At 40.5% G+C, this 20,907-nt stretch overlaps 1 long non-coding RNA gene across 5 annotated transcripts; it reads left to right on the plus strand.

Moving 5' to 3' along the window:
* Positions 1 to 868: 868 nt before the first annotated feature.
* Positions 869 to 19,176, plus strand: LOC138689549 (uncharacterized). 5 transcript variants are annotated; one of them, XR_011328443.1, is made up of 4 exons: positions 869 to 1,037; positions 7,590 to 7,692; positions 7,976 to 8,073; positions 10,128 to 10,925. It is a non-coding gene; the product is annotated as an uncharacterized lncRNA (long non-coding RNA). The 5 variants fall into 5 exon arrangements; XR_011328461.1 differs by lacking the exon at positions 869 to 1,037 and adding an exon at positions 4,163 to 4,254; XR_011328439.1 differs by lacking the exons at positions 869 to 1,037; positions 10,128 to 10,925 and adding an exon at positions 18,223 to 19,176 and having other exon boundaries at positions 5,272 to 7,692.
* The last annotated feature ends 1,731 nt before the right edge of the window (positions 19,177 to 20,907 follow it).

Genomic DNA, 20,907 nt, shown 5'->3' on the forward strand with positions numbered 1-20,907 from the left:
GGGTAGGAGGTGGCAAGCGAGGAGGATGAGTGATTCCACAACATTGCGAAGGCATTGAGCATCAGCAGTAGGAAACAGGTCGCTCTCAGTCAGTCAGCTATTACCTGAAGACTTGAGTTGTTTTTTTTTTCCTTTGGTTGTTTTTTTGTTGTTTTTTTTTTTCTTTTTCTTTTTTTTTATTATCTGGGAGAAGTAGGCTAGTTTGTGGTCAGAACGCCTAGCTGGAGATTTGAAGCTTAACAGATTAGACTTGTCTAGTTGCAGTACCCTGCAGATAAAAGGCATCATTCAGCCAGCCCAGTCTCCAATAATTAGTATCTGAGCTTCATAAATACCTAATTTTATCAATGCTTCTGTGACTATACAAGGATGAAGTCATAAGCTACTCTGGGTGTACACTATAAATGAACTGGTAATATTAACTGAATGTGATGTAAATCGGGGCTCTTTAGAGCTCATTGGTGAGCAGGAATCAATATTAAAGAAATTGTAAAATTTCAAATATTTTTTGCTCTGATAAATAAATTGATTACTTAAGCTCTTCTGGGAGGAAGCGTAGCACAGTAGTTCTGCTACCACTGGAGTGGAAATCTGGATATCTCCTTTCTCCTTACTCTGCTATAAAATAGTGACAATACCAGTAACATATATTTGCTTGAAGCTTTCTCTATAAACACAGTCCTAGTGGTTGTAGATCCTTACAGGCTAATTTCAGTTAATGTTCATCATTTACATGCACACATAAATATATCCTGGAGGTACATCCTACCCATAATAAATAAGTGGACGTATTTATAGGTAATAGTTTGGGGATTAGAATAACTCTGCTTTTTAAAACATATTTCTCTCTCACACCTGTCCAGGTACCTGGAATTTTCCCCGTTCCAGTCAATGCAACAAGCCATTTCCTCTTTGAGAAAAGTGCCAATTATTTCTATTCTGAGAAAGCTTCCAAATGAGCACCTTCTCTGGCCCCCAAGGCCAAGATTATCACCATTCTCACTGATCCAACAGATCAGGCGTACTCTTGGTATCAGGTATAATGATGTAGCCTCTTGTTACTACCATTCATTGTAGTTTTTGCCCTATATTAAGCTATCAAAAGAGTGCAGTGTGACACCTACCATGCTATATCTGGAACAGTCACATTTGTTAATGTCACCCACTGAATACATTTAGCATGGCTGTGCTACCGTTATGACACTCCAGCAATGCATTAGGATTTAAAAACAATTTTCCAGCAGCACCAGGGTGTGCTTTGAGGATCCAGAAGAAGATTGTTATCTTGCGTTCACCGCTTCCACGTGAGAAATAAAGAGCTAGATCCTGTAAATTTATTGAAAGTCCAGCTTTCCAAATTCATCCTCTAGGCTGGGCTGCTCTTTTTCAGATACAGTTAGAATTCCCCACACATAAAATAATACGCATTAAAAATCTATGTCCATCTATTATACCTACTTCTTCTAGTGCAGACTAGTGGCTTTGTATGAATGCTCAGTTCAACAAATGAGGCTTCTCCTTCTGTGCTTTCTGACACCTGGTGACCTTCCTCTCCTTTGGGTGACTAGAAAAGGACATAAAGGTCCCACGTAAATGGGTGTGCTGTCTTCCTGACATTAAACAGCATGTATGACCGTAACTGATGGTGGATGTGGAAATTAACTCCCAGACTGTGAAGGAGTCTCTCTCTCTCCACCCACTGTTGAAAAGCCTCCTAATTTGGGCAGCCATGTTAGACATCTCAGGCTAGATAGAGCAAATACTCCTAATAATGGAATTTCAATATATGATAGAAATAACAATGACTAAAGAAGCTGGTATCAGAAGTAGTCTGGTGGTAAAACCTGCTCTTAGCAAGTCTAATCAATGCACACCACAGTTTGTATCCTGCACCACCTACGCTAGGGCTCTCAATATTTTTCATATCCGAGTGGCTGAAGTTATGGCAGCAGTATTAGGAATTCCTGCAAAAAAATTCAAAGGGAAGGAAGGAGAGCATTGGGAAAAGAAAAACCTTGTTTGTGATGTTAGAGGCTTTATTATAGTTAAGCAACAGCTGAAAGAACTTGCATTTTGTTGGGGTTTATTTTATTCCCCCATCTGTTCTACCCTTTTCACTACATACTTTCTTTTTTCATTTTAAATTCAAGTTCTGATTATAATGGAGTTTTCTGAAAGGCTTTGGAGAAAACATACGTGTTGATGAAATGAAGAAACTTGTGAAAATAAAGGTTTTGAAGTAGAAGTGGTTTTTAGTCAGAATGTTTGAAGAAATGCACAAAAAAAGGACAGTAAAAAAATCCGAAATGACAAAGACATTGTTATAAGGGCAATTTTGATTTCTTTAAGGAAATTCTTCAGACTCAGTGATTCCTCCTGAAAACAAGGAAAAAGAGATTTTTCTATTCAAAGTAATTATATCATAGGGCAGATGAATATACATTCAAATCACTGTTATGTACCACTTGTAAGACACAAAGTCTTTCTCAATTCATTTGTTGAAATAGCCTGTCTTTTTTTTTCGGACCTGACCCAAGCCTAATTAAAATCAAAGGTAGAACTCCAGTAGTTGATAAAATATGTTAATCTACTAATTTCCGTTAAAATGAGTATTGGGAAAAAAGATTTCAGACAAAAGTTGGTGAACAAATTTCAGCTAAGAGGAAATTTTGGAACCCTGTGGTTCAGGAACCTCTGCGTACCAGCACTTGGTTATTATGGCAATGTTTGCCCAGCTTAGAGGTGTGAACCCTTATTTAAATGTATATTCCCTGAATAGTGGATTTTGAAAGTCTGTCAGAAAATCAACCCTCTTAACACAGCATTTAAATCTGTACTCAGCCTTCAATATTGCTGAAATCTTAGTGGGATCTAAGCTTATGTTTACATGCTGTCCTTAAGAGAAGTTTTCCTGAGGAAGTAATTTTCTGAAACATGGCCTATAAATGCTCTGAAAAACACCAAAGCATCTTTGTCTTCCCGTTTCATGAACCTCAGTTCAATTATAAAAATGCCAATTTTTAGAAGTTCTTCAGAACGAGCTCTTTTTCTGTCACACGTGACACACGTGTCAGTCACATTTCTACCCGGCAGTTTGAAAACCAACCTGCAGAAGCAGCTACCTTTGTCATGAATTTAAGTTGACAGCTTCTCTGCAGGGCTTTCAATTAGGATCTTTAAAAAAAATAAAAATGAAAAAGAATGAAAGTGTCAGTCCAAATGCGATGAGCAAATGCTATTTTACAGGAGACCTGCACATACTGGTTTTTGTTCACACTCCATGACGATCAGCAACCCGCGATGCCAAGCGCTGGATGAAAAGCACTTTAAAAAACCTCATTACAGTGACATAAAAATACCTTCTTTTGCCGTTTGAGGGGACGCGTGCGTTGGATGCCGGGTAGCACCTGAGGCCCGGCAGGCTTTCCTGCCGAGCTGAGGGACAAGGTAGTGGAGTGGATCTGTGACGCTACTCAAATAATCCCATCTCTTTCACTGAACACTTTGTACGCTCGATGGAGGAAGTTTCCAAAAAAAAAACCCCTCCAATTTCAATGTTGGTGGCTGAAAGCTTTGACGATGAAGCAGCTGGAAAGAGGTAAAAACCTCAGGCACGGTAAAAGCTTTCTGCGCCTCAAGTGCAAACTGCTAAGCGGTGTTGATACGATAATTTGATCAGCTTGTCGTAGCTGCAATCCCTGGCAGCTCTCTTCCCGCGGCTGCCTCCCAGGAAAACCCTGGCCGGTTTTTAAGTCACAAGCGATCACATCTGACCCTGCGTCAGGATTGCCACCGCTGCCTCTATCAGTCGTGGTAAATGTTGTCTTCCGGGCTCCAGAACGGAAAGTTTCCTTGGGAAGTGTGGAGAGAAAATTTATAATTAAGTTTCTAGCTTGTAAAGTGCTAAAACTAACCCTGAAGCCGTCATTAAACGTAAATTGATGGAATGATTTCTGCCTGAATCTTCAGCAAGCCTTAAACAACGCGCTCCGTAGGTGCGAGCGGGGATGCAGAAGCCCCTGCGGCTGGCTGAATGGAGGCCAGTTCCTGAAATCACGTTGACTTTATATTTGTCACTGAAACATATGACTGGAAAACTGATAAAAAACTCAGGATAGGCATCAGGGGTGAATGTGCAAAGAGGGCCAAACACCCACCCACCCCATGCTTTGGATATGTACCACACCAGCTTTCCTCATCCACTGCCTCTCTCTTGCTCTTCTGTTAATGCTGCAACTGTGGCAGCTTAACCAGGTATGTATGTGCTAAATTTGTTAAAGATACTCCTTTCTTTTTACAGCTGTTAATTATAGATGGGCAGCAACTGAGAGATGATGCAATTATAGAAATGGAGGAAGTTCAAAAGTTTGTTGGAATTTCTCTGCGTTGTAATTATTCTGATGTCTTTGTGTGATTTATGTGACGATTGTTTTGCAGAAAAGAGGTTTACATGAGAGTGTTTTCAGACACCATTCAGCGTGGGAGAAGTTGAGGGGGGCCGAAGCTGATGGTAACTTGCAGCCATCAGATCCTTATGATGACTGTTCAGAAACTCTCACCAACCATTCCTCTAAGGGCAGGGGTTTTTCTGATTCATGATTTCTGAACTTGAGGTCCTTCCTAGGTAGCTAGAAAATGTCTGAGACTGTTAATTGTCACATGGTATCCCAGCACTAAATCTCCAGCAAACAACCAGTGTAACCTAAAATTTAAAAAGAGCTAGACTAAGAAACAGCATTCTCCTTTTGAAAATATTGAGACCTTTTTTTTTCAGAATCCATGTTATTCATTAAACCAACTATTTCCAGTTAATATTTACATTTCAAGAAAGGAAGATTTTAAATTAAGCTTTATTTTCAAAATTCTTACTCAGCTCTTAGTATCTCACTATTTTGAAAATAATGGTACCTGCTGAGAGCCAGTAGTTATGAGCCACCAACTTTTGTGGCATGGCTGAGAATCAGAGGCTGGAAGAATATGGGAAATGCCATTCACTTATCAAAATAATTGCTAGATGGGTGTAGCTCTGAGAACATTATAAGAAGGTAGAAAAAAGCAGAGATCATTTTTACCCCAAAGAAATTAGACTCACAGAGTTAAATCTTACCCTTTTGGAAATACCAAAATTAATGCTAGATACACTGGGGCCAGCCAAATAGTTGGCAAAAAGAGACCAACACAGGTAAGTAGTCTTACTTTAAAATTAACTAGAAATCTGTCAAAGAATTCAAGTACCAAGGAGGACTTTTAAAAGTAATAAGGCACCTAATTTTGTGACTCTGCACATCTTTCAGGTTAGAAACCCACCAGTTTCATGTCCTAAGGAACATCTTTGTGGACTTTTTAATGCGGTTGAAAGGAAAAAAAAAAAACAACGAAAGCATTTGTGTTTATTTTCTTTTGCTGTTGCATTTTGTGACTTTGTGTTAGACATCTTTATAAAATGAGATTTTTAGCTGAACCATATATTCATCTCAGTGATGCTCTTATGTTTGTAAAACTCTTGAAAAAGTCTCAAGCAGCAGAGCTGAGATTTTCTGAGTTACAGAATGTCAAAGTTTTGCTTGCTGATAAACAGAACTTTGTTGCATTTTCTGAAAATGAAAGAAAAAGAGAAATTAGGAACTTAGTTCTGGATCTTGTTAACAAAGCCATCAGATATAACCAGATTTACAGATTTCTGTCGGTACAGGAACCAACTTCTGTAGTATACCAGTCCCCTGCCAATTTCTCAAAAATTGGTCTTGACATTTTGATGCTGTGAACGAGTTAACTTCTAGGAAAGAGTTTTAAAAAAAAGGGAGGGGGCCCAGGAAATCAAAGAGAGACGGAAGGAGGAATTACGAAGTTGCTTGCAAGGTGGTTCAGAGGTACCTGCAGGAGGTGGGAAGGTGATTTCTAAAAGCGTGAGGGGAGGACAGAGAGCGCTGGGTAGATGCCCTGAGCTGGCGCAGCAGAGGAAAAAAAGAATTCTCCTGGTAGAGAGAGTTACTATGGAAATATAAGCTCTCCCCTGCTATACACGTGTAAGGTCTACTTTGTCCAACCATCCCAGCCATGCTTTTCCATTCTGATTAACTTTAGGCCTTAAGCCAGTTAAGAGTGCCTTAAAAAGCTCCCTTGAGTTGCTCTCCAGAACAGAGCCGATTACAAACTCTCTTCAACACTTTTGACACCCTCATATTGAGCCAGCATGTATCTGAAGGCGGCAGGAGGAAACGGCTCCGCAAGCCTTTCCCACCGTCTCTCCCAAATGTTTGTCACGTTCCAGGGTGAAGCAGCCCTTCCGCTAGTAACGTGCCAGCCCTCAAAGGGGGGCTTCACGCAGTCTGTAACTCAGCGCAACGGGAGCGTATTTCATACTTTTAGAAGGTGCTGTTGACTGCTTTAGTGTTAGCACTTCAGCCTGTCTTCGCTGCGTCAGTATTGACTTGCTTATCATTAAAAATAAATAAGTGAAGGGCAGCGCATGCCCACAGGTGTCTCCTTCCCCCTAGGTTTGACAAGATGGAAGCCTACAGCTAGGCCGTGTGATTTCACTAACAGTACTGTAATTGCGTTCTCTCTGCTGATATTCTGAGATCTAAAAAGAAAGATGAGGCATGAGAAGGAACCAGCTGACGGAGTCTGATGTTCACTAAACAGTGCTTTGTTAAACCAGACATCAGTATTTACTGTGCATCTATCTGAAAGGTAAAAGTGAGAGAGCACAGTAACGCTGCTACCAGATTGCCATTTTGGATTTAGTTAACTTGTGTTAAAGTTTTCCTGCTGTTCCACACCTCATCTTCAGCTGTTCATCACCCCTTCCCTGAAATTACCAGCCTCCCTGATCTGTCAGTGTAACTGGATGTCTAGTCTCTCCATAAGCCAGTTTTGCTGAACTGAGCTGTGTTAGATAACCCTTATTATTAGAAGTGTTTCAGCTGTTGGATTCATTTAGACAGAACTGGGTTAGAAGCAATTACACATGCCATTAGCTGACAGTTTGGAGAAGCCTGTAACCTCCAGTAGTGATGAAATGGGTGATGGGATCAGCAGAAAGTGGAGTGATAACCTCTTAATCTGGCACAATTGCTGCCCAAATAGCCTTACTTAGCATCAAGGACCCTACGTGGGCAAGTTGCATTCGTTAATACTGAGAAAGCAATATAATTATTTTACCTTAAAGACTGACAGTGTTGCTGTTCTACCTGCTACTTCTTAAAAGTGGCAGAATCAGACTTGCGGTTGCGCACATCATTTTCTGTTACATTGGGAAAATAGCCTTCTATCAACAAGGGGTGTTGTGGAACTCTGGAGCAGTCAATGGTGAAAAGCTCAGCAGGTTGCCTCCTTGCTCATTAGGCACAGAAAACAGTTGTCATAAGTGTTCTACTAAACATTAAAAGTAGGAGAGTCAAACAGAACTAAGATGAGGTGAGTTACAGCAGGTTACAGCGTCTTATTTGTGTGAAACTCATTGAGTATGTGAGAGAGAATGAGATTGCAGGAGGTGTCATAAGCCATGTATTCTTTCCCATTCCTAATAACTTATTAGTATGTGAACTGAAAAGTGTCCTTATTTTTGTGCATGACATTATTTTCAGATTTGACCACGAGAAGGAGTTTTGATGCCAGCTTCTAGAAGAAGAAAAAGCTGAGTGCACAGAAGAGTTTGAAGACCAAATATAGGTGTCCATGAACCACGAGGTAACCTTTAAAAAACTACAGAAATTTTAAACTTCGGTATTTAGGACACTGCAGTGTTAATGCAGCCAGAGGGTAGTATTATGGATGCAAATACTATCTACTATAGTATAGTATAGTATAGTAAAGTCTAGAAAAAGTCTAAATTGATTTTAAAAATAAAGCTGATTCTCAGTGCAAAATTGTATTTGCACTTTTAACTTGATGAAGTCTTTATGAGCAGTTACGTGAAGGTGAATATTTTTTCCAATCACACTATTTTATTCTTTTAATTTTCTCCACCCAGATCCTTTTTGTCAAGCTTATCACTGGGCTGTCCAACTTGCGTTGCTGCACAGACTGGGGCAAGCTCTCCCATCCTGACTGAGACAGGAGCTATAGAAGGTGAGAAGGCATTGAACACAGAAAGGAAACGAAGTGCTCCTGTCACATGGGAGACTTTCATAAAGTCTAAAAGATAAATATAAAACAAAACCTAATACATTAGGTGCAGACATTTGGAAGCATATTAGCATTTTCATGTTTACTTAGACTCATGCCTAATTAGTTTAGTTGCTGTAAACTTCTCTCAAGGGAATAAATTACTGAAAAAAATCCCTTCCCAAATACTGTATTGAGTGAGGTAAAACAGCAGATCTTAAAAGAACCTCAGCAATCCGGAGGAAAGGGCACATTCTCATGTAAAGGATTATCCCATTTTTTTTCCACTGGGAAAGTGGTTCCATAACAGGAAGAAAAGGAGTACAACTCCAATAAAAAGAGTCTGCTTCTGACATTTTAAATCAGTATTTAAGTATGGAGGTGGTAGGACATTGGCTTGCCTATGGAGGTGGCTAAAGGACATATGAAAACCAGGCAAAGATACTGATTTTGCATTACAGTTTCTTCTAAGCAACATAATCCCATATAAGTCCCACTGACAATATGCACTGTCTTGCATATGTCCGGATTGATTAAAATGCAATTCTGGGCATTAAGTATCGTACATTCCAGAAGGGTAACAATAGTGGGAGATCTGATTCTGGGGATCTTTTTAAAAAAATTGTATGTGTTTCTGGCTGATAATTCTGCCCTGAAGAAGGGGGGGGGGGGGGAGCTCTAAAAGTTATACCCTCTCCCTATTTTAAGAAAAGCAATTAAACACAAACCTAGTCCAGGACTCACTGAGCGGAGCACCTGACCGCATGTTTAAGCCCCAGTGGCAAGAGCAGCATTTCAGCACATGTGTTGAAGTGTGTATGCTTTGATGGGTACAAGAACTGTTTCGTGGGCTGACAGCAGTGGCAGGAGAATGGAAAAAAACCTGCTAGTGGGAGGGCTGAGTTTCTTTGTACTTCTGTGTACTGCATTTTGTAGTTGTGTCCAAATTCTGGGAACAGATGTGTTTTTATAAACCTAAATAAACAACCCAGAGAACACATAAACACCTGGGATGGCTAGCAGACGGGTGGTCATCTGTTTGAGCCTTCAATTGCATTTTCTCCATAATTAGTTGTCTAATTGCTTGTCCAGAGTTGTAGCTAATGTATTTACACATGTAATTAATTATACTTTAAAAAAAATCAAACAACCTTTTTCAGTTGTTTGTCCTTTTTTCTTCATTTGTGGAATGTCAAACTGTCACGCTACTGAACTATTACCAGTTTAATTAATGGAGTACATTATGACTCCATTCTGGGTATGTCCGTAGAAGGACATATGATACCTAATTATTTCTCAGGCTAAATAAGGAAATAATGAATATCAATTGCAATTAAGTTAAGCATTGTGGCCAGTTGTAGGCAGGGCTGGAATACCTCAGGAGTACCTCCAAGGCTGGGGAGAGAGATGGGACATCCTAGCTAGCCACGCTTTTTATTCTTTTTTTTTTTTTTTTTTAATTAAGAATTGGTCCCCATTGTCTTGTAACAGTATGTTCAACTTCTGAAAGCTGAATTTGGAGAGGGAGCTTAGACTTACTAGTTTTGTGAGACACTTGGCAAACTTCTGGTAACGGGTAAAATTTTAATATTCACCTGTGAGAGAACTCCGATATTACGAGGCGCCCAAAGACCAGCTTTGCAAATGTGCCTTTCTCCACTTCGTGTGGTGTGGATGATGGTGTTCCCAGGGTTAGTAAGACTGAGACCATGGGACAGGGCAGTTGCGTGTTGCCTGATCCCCAGATGCACAGCCTTGTCCTTCTGCAGCCGTGGCTGCTCGGGGCTCTGGCTGAGCCGCTGTTTTTCCTCTTCTCTTATCCCCGTTTAAAGCGCTGTTTGCGCTTTCATTTTTGCTCAACTCCAGGATCTCTGTGGACGTGCCCTTTCCCCTTTCCTCCCCATGCCCGACTGTGGATATTGCTCACTGCCCGTTCTTCCCGCATTTCCTCGCAGTTCCTCTTTTGTCGGGGATCTGTGAAGCCACCGCAGATCCCACCTTTCCTTCCCTTTGTCTAGGATATGTCATCCCGTGGCCAGCACTTTTAACTCCCCTGTGGCAGAGAAGAGAGACTGGACAAGCTGCTGCTCTGTTACTCAGGCTCCAGAGTAAAATCAAAGGCACATAAAAGAGAAAAGCATCGCTAACGATTTTTGCAAGTCTGTCCAATATTAATGTAACTTGAAAAGAACTGCAATTTTGTTTTGAAGACCACTTCAAATGTTGATCAGTATTTCTAGAATTAACTGAACCTTAGGGAAAACTCCCATGCTTTACAGATTTGGGGTTTGTCTTTAAAATGGTAAGCCACTTTCAATCTGTGTTATGGTCACTGGAGAGTCTGAGTGAAAAACAAAGACCGAGGAGGGAACCTCATAATAATTAAGAAATATTCACAACTGCTGAATGATTTTCAGGACAAATGGCAGGAAATTGGTATGTTCGTGGCACTGCAAGGTCAAATGCATCCTCCCAACCCCATCTGGCAGTAAATAGTATTAAGAACACTTGTTATTGTGTCCAATGTAAAAGATTAAATACTCACTGTATTCTGGGAATAGGAGTACTCAGGTTGCAGACTGAAGATTTTAGGGCATAAAAGGTATTAGATTAGATACTGTTCTCTGCTTTAGTCTAACACGTAAATGCTTCAGTGTGGTCAAACTCCACTCTTGGATTCAAAGTCAGCATCAAACAAATCAAACTCAGAGATATCAAACAAAAGCAAAAAGAAACCCGATCCAAAAAACTCCCTGAATAGAGAGATGGAGTTTCATAGGGCGGCACCGCTGCACGGACCCGTGCGATGCTGTGCCAAAAAATTGGCTCAGGCCCAGGGGCAGGGGCTGTGCCGGTGCCGTGGCCGGCTCTCCTTCTGCAGGAGCTGAAGAGATGTTGCTCTCTGGTCAGGCACATCGGGTACCCACAGCGTGCGTGGGCTGCTCCGAAGGAGACGGATGAAGGAAAGCAAGCCAAACCAAAGTCTTAAGGCGCAAATAATGGAACATCTACGAAATGTTGGGATTAGGAAAAAAAAAATGAAGTCAGAAGAAACGCTGGCAGGACTAACTCAATGAACTACTGAAAATGAGGACTAGTACACTGTCCAGTTAATTCCTTCTGGTGGACCTATCAAAATTAAAAACACTTCATTGCCAGTTTATTGTCCATTAAGTTTGTAACTTTAGTGACACATTGAAGGTGAACAGTGGTACGTTGCAGAGCTTAGCAGGTGTATCAAAGGACCAGCACTCACAGACTGTGAACCTGGTAATTGCTATATAATTAGTTTTTCATAGCTTTAAAATATGATATCTATATCAAATGTTAATTTACCATTATTCTTAACCATTAGTTAATTAGTATAGCCCCACTTTGAGAAGGGTATGAATAAATTACAAGGGAAATTACTCCTTTAACTTGTATTTCTCTGGTCTAAACCTTATAGTTGTATCTAATATTAGAAATAATGAAATATGGAAGTCTGCTCTTCAGAAAACTATCAAAGAAAATGAAGAAAGTGAACATGCGAGTTCGCAGACAAAATGGGCAGGCTGTAAATACAGCAAAAGGGCATATGTCTGAGCAAGAAGATGGCCTCAGCAACTGGACTAGGCTACAATGTCACTGGTGATGACTAGAACTAGATGGTTTGGAAAGAGCTACAGAAATTCTGCAGTAGGCAATTACAGATGCACCTTTCAAGAGGATGAATTTCTTTCAAACCCTTGTTACCCAGAGACTCCAGATCCGTAGTATGAGATTTTATATTCTTTCTAAAGCTGTTTAATGATAGTTGAGTTAACTCTGAAGGCTCTTACTATCTCTAGATAGATCCCGTTCATCCTTGAAGCCTGCTAAACCATTAGCTTCGGTAATATGTTGCAGTAGTTACATGAAAACTGCCTTAAGAATAGAAGCAAAAAGGAGAACCTTTAGGACTTAAAGAACTTGGGATTGAGTTTGCTATGTACGTAACTCACAATGACAGTGGAAAATAACATTTCATTAGAGAAGATATAACTGGGCCTCGGCATCCCCCAGAAAACAGACCACCTCTGCAGTGATTTCTATGGACTTTAGATCAGGAATAAAAAGAGGAACCAACAGAATAAGATGGTTAAAAGAAGTTACTGGCTTTCTGAACTCTGAAATAGCTCCCAGCTAACTGGTGAGATGATAACAAAGATGCTCCACAGTAGCTTCAGTGGTGTGGAAAAGAGAGAGAGCTAGATTAATTTGCCCAAACCCAGGTACCCAGCATCAGGGGAGATGCTCTGCAGTACAGCAGCGGGCTGCTGCCAGGGGATGATGGACCCCCGCCATGGGTACCAGCCCCAGGCACCCTCAGGGGCTACGTCCACGTGGAGCCGGTGGCCACCTCCTGTCCCTGGGGGAGCTGGAAGCCGCTCAGAACAAGAGATGAACCCAGATAATTTCCTCTCATTATCTGCATACCAGACTAATGATCCGTATTAGGTGATATTAAAGAAGCAGTTTCACTGCGGTAAGAGGCTGTGATTCCCATAGGTAAAACACAGAACGAATATTTGGCAGAAATTTCTGCGCTGGATTATTTCAAGCTGTTTACACAGTTAGATGCAAAATCAAATACAAGAATTTGTTTCTGTATTGAACTATTTACCTGAAGCCATTTGGTGATGATAGCTAATACTCATTACTCATGAGGCAATGAGGTAAAGCTCATTGCATTGCTTCATTTCCGTCATTATAAGGAAATATCGCTTTGCTTCAGATCTGAAATGTGGCATAAGCTTATCTTCTTTCTGACAGATTTTCTTCTGGGTGTAACTGCTTCTTTATGCCATTCAGCACTGAGCTATATGTATTACTTTTTCTCTCTGTCTCTCTTTTTTTTTTTTTTTTTCCCCCCTCAGTTTTTTCTATTTTAATTAATATGATCACCTGGCTTATCAGAAATGACCTGTGCAATATACATGAATCCCCTTTTTCAGTCGGTAAGCTTACTTTATGTAGCAGCTTAAGGCATTGTGCAACAGCGCACAGTGTTAAAACAGGGCTGGCAATTTTCAGGGGATTAATCTGCTGGCATAATAGAAGAAATCAGAAAAGATTTGGTAAGATAAAACTTTGTTCTTTCATCCCATTTCCAGCTGTAGGATTTCAAAATGCTTTTGGCTATGGCTGCTTGCAGTGATGGCTGCTTTCAGTCCTGGCTCTTCAGGAATCCTTATTGCAGGCTCTTAGGTGAGGAAGCCAAAGGAGCGGAGAGGGGAATTGTCTGAAGCCATTGAAAAAAGTCTGTCAAAACTCAGCACAGAATTTTGTGATCTTAACAGTGAAAGGTCTCATCTCACTTAAAGGCAACTGTCTGGGGACCGGCAAGGGAGGCTGCGAGATAGGACAAGTGCGTAGATGTAGGTTGCAGGTATGTGGGTGTTTAATTGACAAAAAGCCTCAATTCTGTAGCCAGAGTCCTGTGAAGAGACATTATATGTATCTAAAGCTCGTAATGGTTCCAAAAATCTTTAAACCATTTAATTAAAAAAGAAACTATAGCTTTAGAAAACGGGTTTGGGGTTTTTTTATGTAGCTGCAGCTTCCAGAGGTTTAAGTGGAGAATATGGGGAGGGTTGAGGGGGGACACTACAGAAGTCAGCCATGACCTTAAGTACTTGTTACTTTGAAGATGCAATCTCCAGTTTGTGCCTGCCTAGCGCAGTTCACAGTGGGAAGACAGGCATTTCGCCTGCACCGTAACAGCTTTTCAAAAAGGCAGATACCGTGGGCTGTCTTGCATTATATTTATTTTATAATTACTCATTAACTGATGCCCTTTATAAAATAAAAATCAGGCACAGCAGCTGGGTTATTTGCCTTTGAAAAGCTGTTGCTATGCACACAGCATGCCTTTCTTCTTGTCACTAATGATATCACAAAGATGTAAGGAGGAAAAATGCTACACTGACATCATGTCATGTCCAGTACAAATGAAAGTGCCATAAACATTCAAAAACCATACGAATAGGAAGAGGTTCATTGACAAATGCTTCCACGGGGCCATTATGAAGGATGAGGTCGAATGTGTGGTTAGTATGCATGGATAAAGGCTCAGGAAATATTTCTATAGAACTGTCAAGCTATTTTTTAGATTTGTTCCTCTTTGCAAGTCACCTATTTATCTCCACATTTTTCCTGGTTTTGTTCCTCAAAGAGCAATCGAGAAAGAGGTGGAACTTATTAGTGGGCATACTTCTGCAGCAAGACCTGAGCGCCGAACAGGATCTGTCCCAATAACGTCAGTGCCCACTTTGGCCCAGTAAACATATATGAAACCATAATGTGCATGAGAGTCCACGTAAATTCTGCCTCAATTAACTATGCTGACCCTGTGAGAAATGTTAGCATATAAAATGTGTGGGAGAGGCACTGGTTTGAAAACCACGCCGTATAATAAGGTATGAGTTCCCACTGAAGTCAGACCAAAGTCCATTAAGTTCAGCAAGCTGAAGTCCCCAAAGGCAGCTGGGAGTGGGTGCTTAATGGAAGAGAAACTGAAAATTTGTGTACTCATCCTACAGCACCCTTCCAGATCTCACTGGGAACATTTTGAAGCCTGGAAATGAATTCAGGATTTCAGCCTATGCTGGGGCATGGACAAAGCAACCAGTGCCTGATGCTCTTTGACAGTTCTGGCAATCTCTATTGAACGCCTCGAGCACAGTTAGGAGGAGTTAGGGCCTGGCCAGATGGAAGCAGGCATATTGCTAGGTACTGTGCAAATATTCATGTTTTGCAAATACGGTATAAATACAGGCAGCAATTTGAACATACATGACAAACCAGTCAACTAATTCAGAGAGGCCAAGCATGTGCATGGGTAACTGAGCACACACACACACGTGTGTGTGCGTATATATATATGTATACATGTGCACAGGGGTATATTTAAATATATGAGAAGCAGTGCAAAGAGAAAAGGAAAGTGAGCACGAAAGAAAAGGAAGCATATGTGTGCATGGCTAGTTCAAGATTTCACAGGAGTGTGAGAAATAGCGATAGTATCACCCCAGTAATTCTTTGGGATTCAGTTTCATGGTGCTGGTGACAGCAGCAGAGCAGCGAGCTATCAGCAACAACTGAGGTGTGGCAGTCCGAGGTTGGTAGCATCCAGGGGATTGATAGGAGCCAAGTCAAGGAAGTGTTAAAGTATTTTGAGGAGATTAAGAAGTTTGCAGTGGGGTCAATGGATTTGGGAGCCTGCATAAAGGAAAAGGTGAGCAGGATGCTGAAGGCAAGGTCCTATGAGAGGCTTCAGGAGTCACTCCTTCCCCAGGGGCTTTTTGTGTTTTTCTCAAGTCGATGGGGTACGGACACCTACCACCCTCCCAGCTGCCTTCTGCCATCACGAAGGCCCACCACCCCCAGTCCCCGGCAGAGGTGACCTCCATCTCCTCCTGGAAGCCTCGCCTGCCTTCTTGCTCCGCGCCTGTCGCTCAGGGCAGGGGACGTGGCAGAGCCACCCTCGCTCGGGGTGGGGGGACACAAAAATGGAGCTGAGGAACCACAGAGTGAGATTTTGAGTCCCTGCTTCCCCATGTGTTGGCGAGATACCTGTGTCCTCCTTGCTCGCCTGATCCTCGGTGCATTGTACCTTGCTCTTCTCAGCTGTTTCCTTCGGATAGGTGTGACACACAAATGAGTGTTTGTGATGGACAGAGCAGCAGAGAAAACTCAATTTATTAGTAATAGTCCATCTGCACACACACACACAAATCCTGGAAATGTGTAATCTATTTAATTCTATAAATAGCCTAGTCTATCTCTCTGAATACTTTTTTTATTGTTAAAAGGATTAAAGTGTGATTGATGATCTCCAGATCCAAATCTGGGTTTCTAAACTATCCAGCTGCATCTACAACCCTGTCATGAGCACACCCTGCCATCAAATGCCACATCGTTTCAAGGCAGCTCACATATTTCTAAAGCTCTCCTTAGTAATTAAATGACTTTATCACTATTATAACAAATGTCACTCATATTGTTAATGAAAGCATTAGGCTAGTATTTCAGCTACGAGCTTAGCAAAGGCTGTTAGTATATTTTGGATTCTCTGTTTTAAAATTTTTGCCTTTTTTTTTTAATTGGAAGCATAATTTGAATATAGAATATGCAGGTTTAAAAAAGCTGCTTAGCATTTGAATATTTTTTTTTTTCCCTGCAGTGGCCTTTTCAGATCTGTTCTTAACACATTTAGTACAAAAGTCAGTTATCAAGAGTAATGCATAAAAAAGATGGATGAAGAGATGTAGAACATTAATATATGGTGGTGGTGGTAAGCTTGACAGCTGTCAACTTTGCCTGTGTGCATTTATCTCGTACTCTGTATTATTTATTCATCTGAAACACATTTGAAAATGAAGCAGATGAAAGGTAATGTAAGGTAAATTAAGCCTGTTTAGGGCAACTAGAGCAGGAACAGAGCAGGATAAAATACTTGCAGGAGCAGAGCACCTGGGTGTTGGTGGCAGCTTCCATACATGAAGTGTTTCGCTTAAAAAGATGACGCAAATTATTCAAGAGTAGCTAGCATCTCTAGCCCCAAAGCATCTTTAGTTTATTCTTCTGAATGTCCACATAAGAAATATTTTATATTTCAAACTCTGAGTCTTCAAATGATGGAAGGAGGCAAAAGGAGAAAAGAAAAAAAAAAAAGAGAAGCAAGCAAGCAAAGCAGCAGCAATCTAAAAAGAAAGATGGGTGCATCCAAGATACATTTATTGCAGGATTCACCTTGTAGTGAAACACCACACCCACATTAAGAGAGTGGGAAAATGCAGCGCAGGGGAGGATCCTTAGGCTAAGCAGGTATGTCCTGGTACAAGCATAACTGGGGCCAGAGGGTGATTAACCATTCTCGCGTATCTTTTTATGCTGAGCTAGATCACAAAGTAAAACTAGTAGAGTTTCAAATTTTCCCATCTCCTTGTGTTTGAATTGTATTTGATTTCACGTAGCTTAGCTCAAGGCAATGGAATTGTTTGGGTTATCCATATTTTTTGGCCGCTGTTGGATGTTGAGCTAGTATATTGCCATTGCTGCTAGATGTTGCATGAAGGATGGTGGATTGACCTCTATCCACATAGCTTTATGCTGTAAAGTGTTCTTACCACTATGATTTGCATTCCCCTTGCTCGAATGTATCCCTGTTACATGGTAGTAAATGGCCCGGGAAACCTGGATGGAGTTGTATTAATCATAAGAATCAAGGGCTCTGGCTTAGAAAAAACAACATTAAGTGCTCCAAGCTGGGTTTCTTTTTAAACGTCTGGTTAACTAATCCAATTAAGGGCTCCTGTACTTATTAGTTTGCTGGTTTATTTATGTGGGCACCAGGATTTCAGGCACTATACAGCATACAAGTAATGTGAGTTTGATTTGTTCTCATCTTTTCTGTTCCCTCCTACCATGTTAGGACCCAGCTGCTCTTCACAGAGTTGTCTTAGAAATATATCTGCAAGCTAGAAGCCGGTCAGTAACGCTACAGACTCTTGATGGCTGATTTAATCATAGATCCGGTGAAATCAATGACCATGTTGAGTACTCACAAAACTCAAAACATAAACTAGCTTTTTTTTTATTTCGGTGTTTGGGTTTTTCCTTACAAAAGATCAAGGAAACCTTTGCTGAGATGACTACAAGTAATAATGGCACTTTTTGAACCCCAAAGTCTATGGTTAGAGCTCTCTGTCAGGATGCGGGTGCACCAGTGTATCTTTTTTTCCTTGGCATTTTACACTTAACACCTTTGGAGCTGGGGAACCCTGTCAGCAATGAATAGATTAGTTTTAAAAGGGTTGTTTCTCTCTGGTTTTGATAAGTCCACCCCAGGTGATATGTGAATATTTATTACAACAGTGAGAATGAATGACTCTCTAGTCAGAGGGATCTGCTGAGACAAGGGAAAGATCTGGATTCCAGTTGCTACTTCAGTTAATATTTAACCATATTATACAGTAGAAAAGATTGACACATTTCTTTCAGCCTAGTTATTAGAGACTATATTATTACTATGTTGTCTCTCCCTCATCACTGGGTATGTTGACAGAGCCACGCTGCTTTTATTTTCAGGGGTTGTTCACAAGGAGCAGGCTTGGTTATCTTTGTACACTTGATTTACGCACCCAAAGAGGCACCTCAGTAACTACGTCTAGCTGGCAAATGGAGTTTCTTGAAACTGGGACTCACTGGACAAGGCAGGTTTGGAAAATCTGAGCAAGGGAATTATGTGCTGACATTCGTTTCATTCAGAGACACAAACCTTGTACTGACTGTATCCTCCTCGGAGTCCAGGAACTTACTGAACTTAATCAACTTTCATAAAATAAATATTTTTCAGCTCTTTTTCAGTATGGAATTGTTTCTGCTTTTCAATTTTAAAGATGGCAAAATTCTGCAGACAGTTCTATAAAAGAAAAATATATTTTGTCGTAAGCTTAATTTGTTTTGCTGTATCGCCTACTCGCGTGTCTTTACCTCCTTTTTGAAATATGGACAGAAATTCAGGTATTCAAAGCACGTAGCACGATTACTGCTGTCTCAGGATGCATGAGGATTCTTAGTATCGTTTACCACATTTCCATAACTCACACGTGTTTATGAAATTTGAGATGAGATGCTCTTTCAAAATAACTTCTGTTTGTATCTTTTTTATATAATAAACATATCTGGAGAGCTGTGCTTCTTGTTCAACTGAAGAATTACATTGCTTCGATGCCAATGATTTAGTTTCTACATGGTGTGAAGATTTTTTAGCATGCTCTTAAAGTAGTGATTTCATAGCGTGAAAAGGCTTTTCCTGTCCTTTCAGGTTACTGTGTGACTGATGTTGGGTTAACTTGTGTTTGGTATTAGTCATGTGATTTTGTTTTGGGTTGGAATTGCTACAAACAGCTTGAACCTTTCAGACTGCCTAAATTATTGGTTAATAATAACTAAATTTAGCAATACCTAATATTTAAAGTCACAGATATATTTTTTTAACTACCTGTGTTATACAGGCATAATTAAAGAAATATAACTTTATTTAGTGCAAGTTTTTTGTCCTATAATCTGGATAAATGTATCCAATAACTATGACCTCTTAAGTAGTATCATTCTATGGTACTATTTGAACTACTCTTGCTTCATCTGTATTGTAGGTGCACGAATATGAAAAAAACAACAGATGCTAATTAAGTGGCCTTTGAAACAAAATACAGCTCAAGCTGGTACTCAGATTTGGTGGTGGTGGTGTTTGGTGAAAACCAGCTGGTTTTCTTTCTAAAATGTTTGGTTTGTGAAGCCTAGCATGGCTTTCATGTAGCTCAGTCTCACTAGTGGGACAGTCTTCCCCAATGTGCAATCCTAGCTTTCCCAGCAATGCGTTCATCCAGTCTGGACAGAGAATATGCTGCCCTCCAAACTAGCAGTCGTAGTCAAATTTCATCTCACACATTTTCTTTTTGCTGGTGGAGTTGCTGGGTGGCAGGCACCCTGCGCTTGCTGGGCTGGTGGCAGGTGTTCGCTCAGGGTTACTGGGAGGGATAAGCAAGTCTTCAACTTCACAAGTGTTTGTAAGGTGCCAAGCAGCACAGCCTGCTGTCTGTCTGAATTATTTTTTGCTAGGTTAAAGATGCCTTTTATAACTGTCTCCTTTCTAATAAGCATGCAGAGTTGAGGCGACAGGAAGGAAAAAGACTTACCAAGTGTGAGGTCTCAGTTTTGGGGGCTTTTTGCTTTCAAGGCAAAGTTACTTTTTTTTTTTTTTTTTTTAATCTCATTCTCTTTTGGTTTGATACAGACTCAAATGATGGTATTTGAGAGATTTATTTTTCAGTACATAAAGGAAATTGATTAAATGATGGTAAGAATGGAGTGATTTCTAGCAGTAGAAATTGAACTGGTACCGTTACAAACCACGCAGCCATGATGCAAAGAAAGGACTATATGTTTTTCATGCCACTGGATCGACTTCAAGCTGACGTAAATATACCCCTATTTCTTTTGTGAAAAAAAACAAAACAACAAAACTGCTTTCTTCGCGGTTTTAGGAGTTATTTGAGATGAGAACAAGGCAAATCTACACATTGAAGAGTAGATTAGTGCATACTGGGAAACGAGCAGACTCCCCTAGTGCTCCAGGACAAAGGAAAACAATGCTGTTAATGTCCTTACCTTTCAGAGAGTGTCAGTCATCCATCATCAGCAATTTCAGGAGGCAAGATAGATGTTGTCATTTCAGTAATTGTATTAGCTTAGTTATTCTCCTGTACGTTAACCGAAGTCATCATTTAGTTTACTTAGAACAATAGGTTAGGGACTAGCCTTTGCAAGGTATACTCATAAACAAAACCAAGAGATCCTCTGTTTTCTTTTGTTTATTAATTCTCTTTCCTGTGCACTTCTTGACGCAATGTTTATTTTTGAGACTATGCCTTCAGTGAGATACATAAGATAGCAAAAGCTAGTTAAAGTTGCGAAGTGACAAGGAATTAATTTCCAAGTCCCAGGCTCTCCAATGCGTGGAAGTAAATAGTTAAGAACATTACATACTTTTAGGCTGACCACATGATGTTTATGCAACTTAGCTGAAAAACACTTCCATTTATGCTCATCTGAAATCTGTTTTTGAAAATTCCACATTTTGCAGCCAGTCCCATCCTCATCACATTGAGCATGGTTTCCCTCCCCTTGCCCACGAGAGGAGCAGGTGTCCAGATGAACAATTTGTTTCTGGTATGACTTCAAAGCAGACTCGCAGAGGCCTTCTTCCGA

This window comes from Haliaeetus albicilla, chromosome 1 (genome assembly GCF_947461875.1).
Source record: "Haliaeetus albicilla chromosome 1, bHalAlb1.1, whole genome shotgun sequence".
Classification (NCBI taxonomy): Eukaryota; Metazoa; Chordata; class Aves; order Accipitriformes; family Accipitridae; genus Haliaeetus; species Haliaeetus albicilla.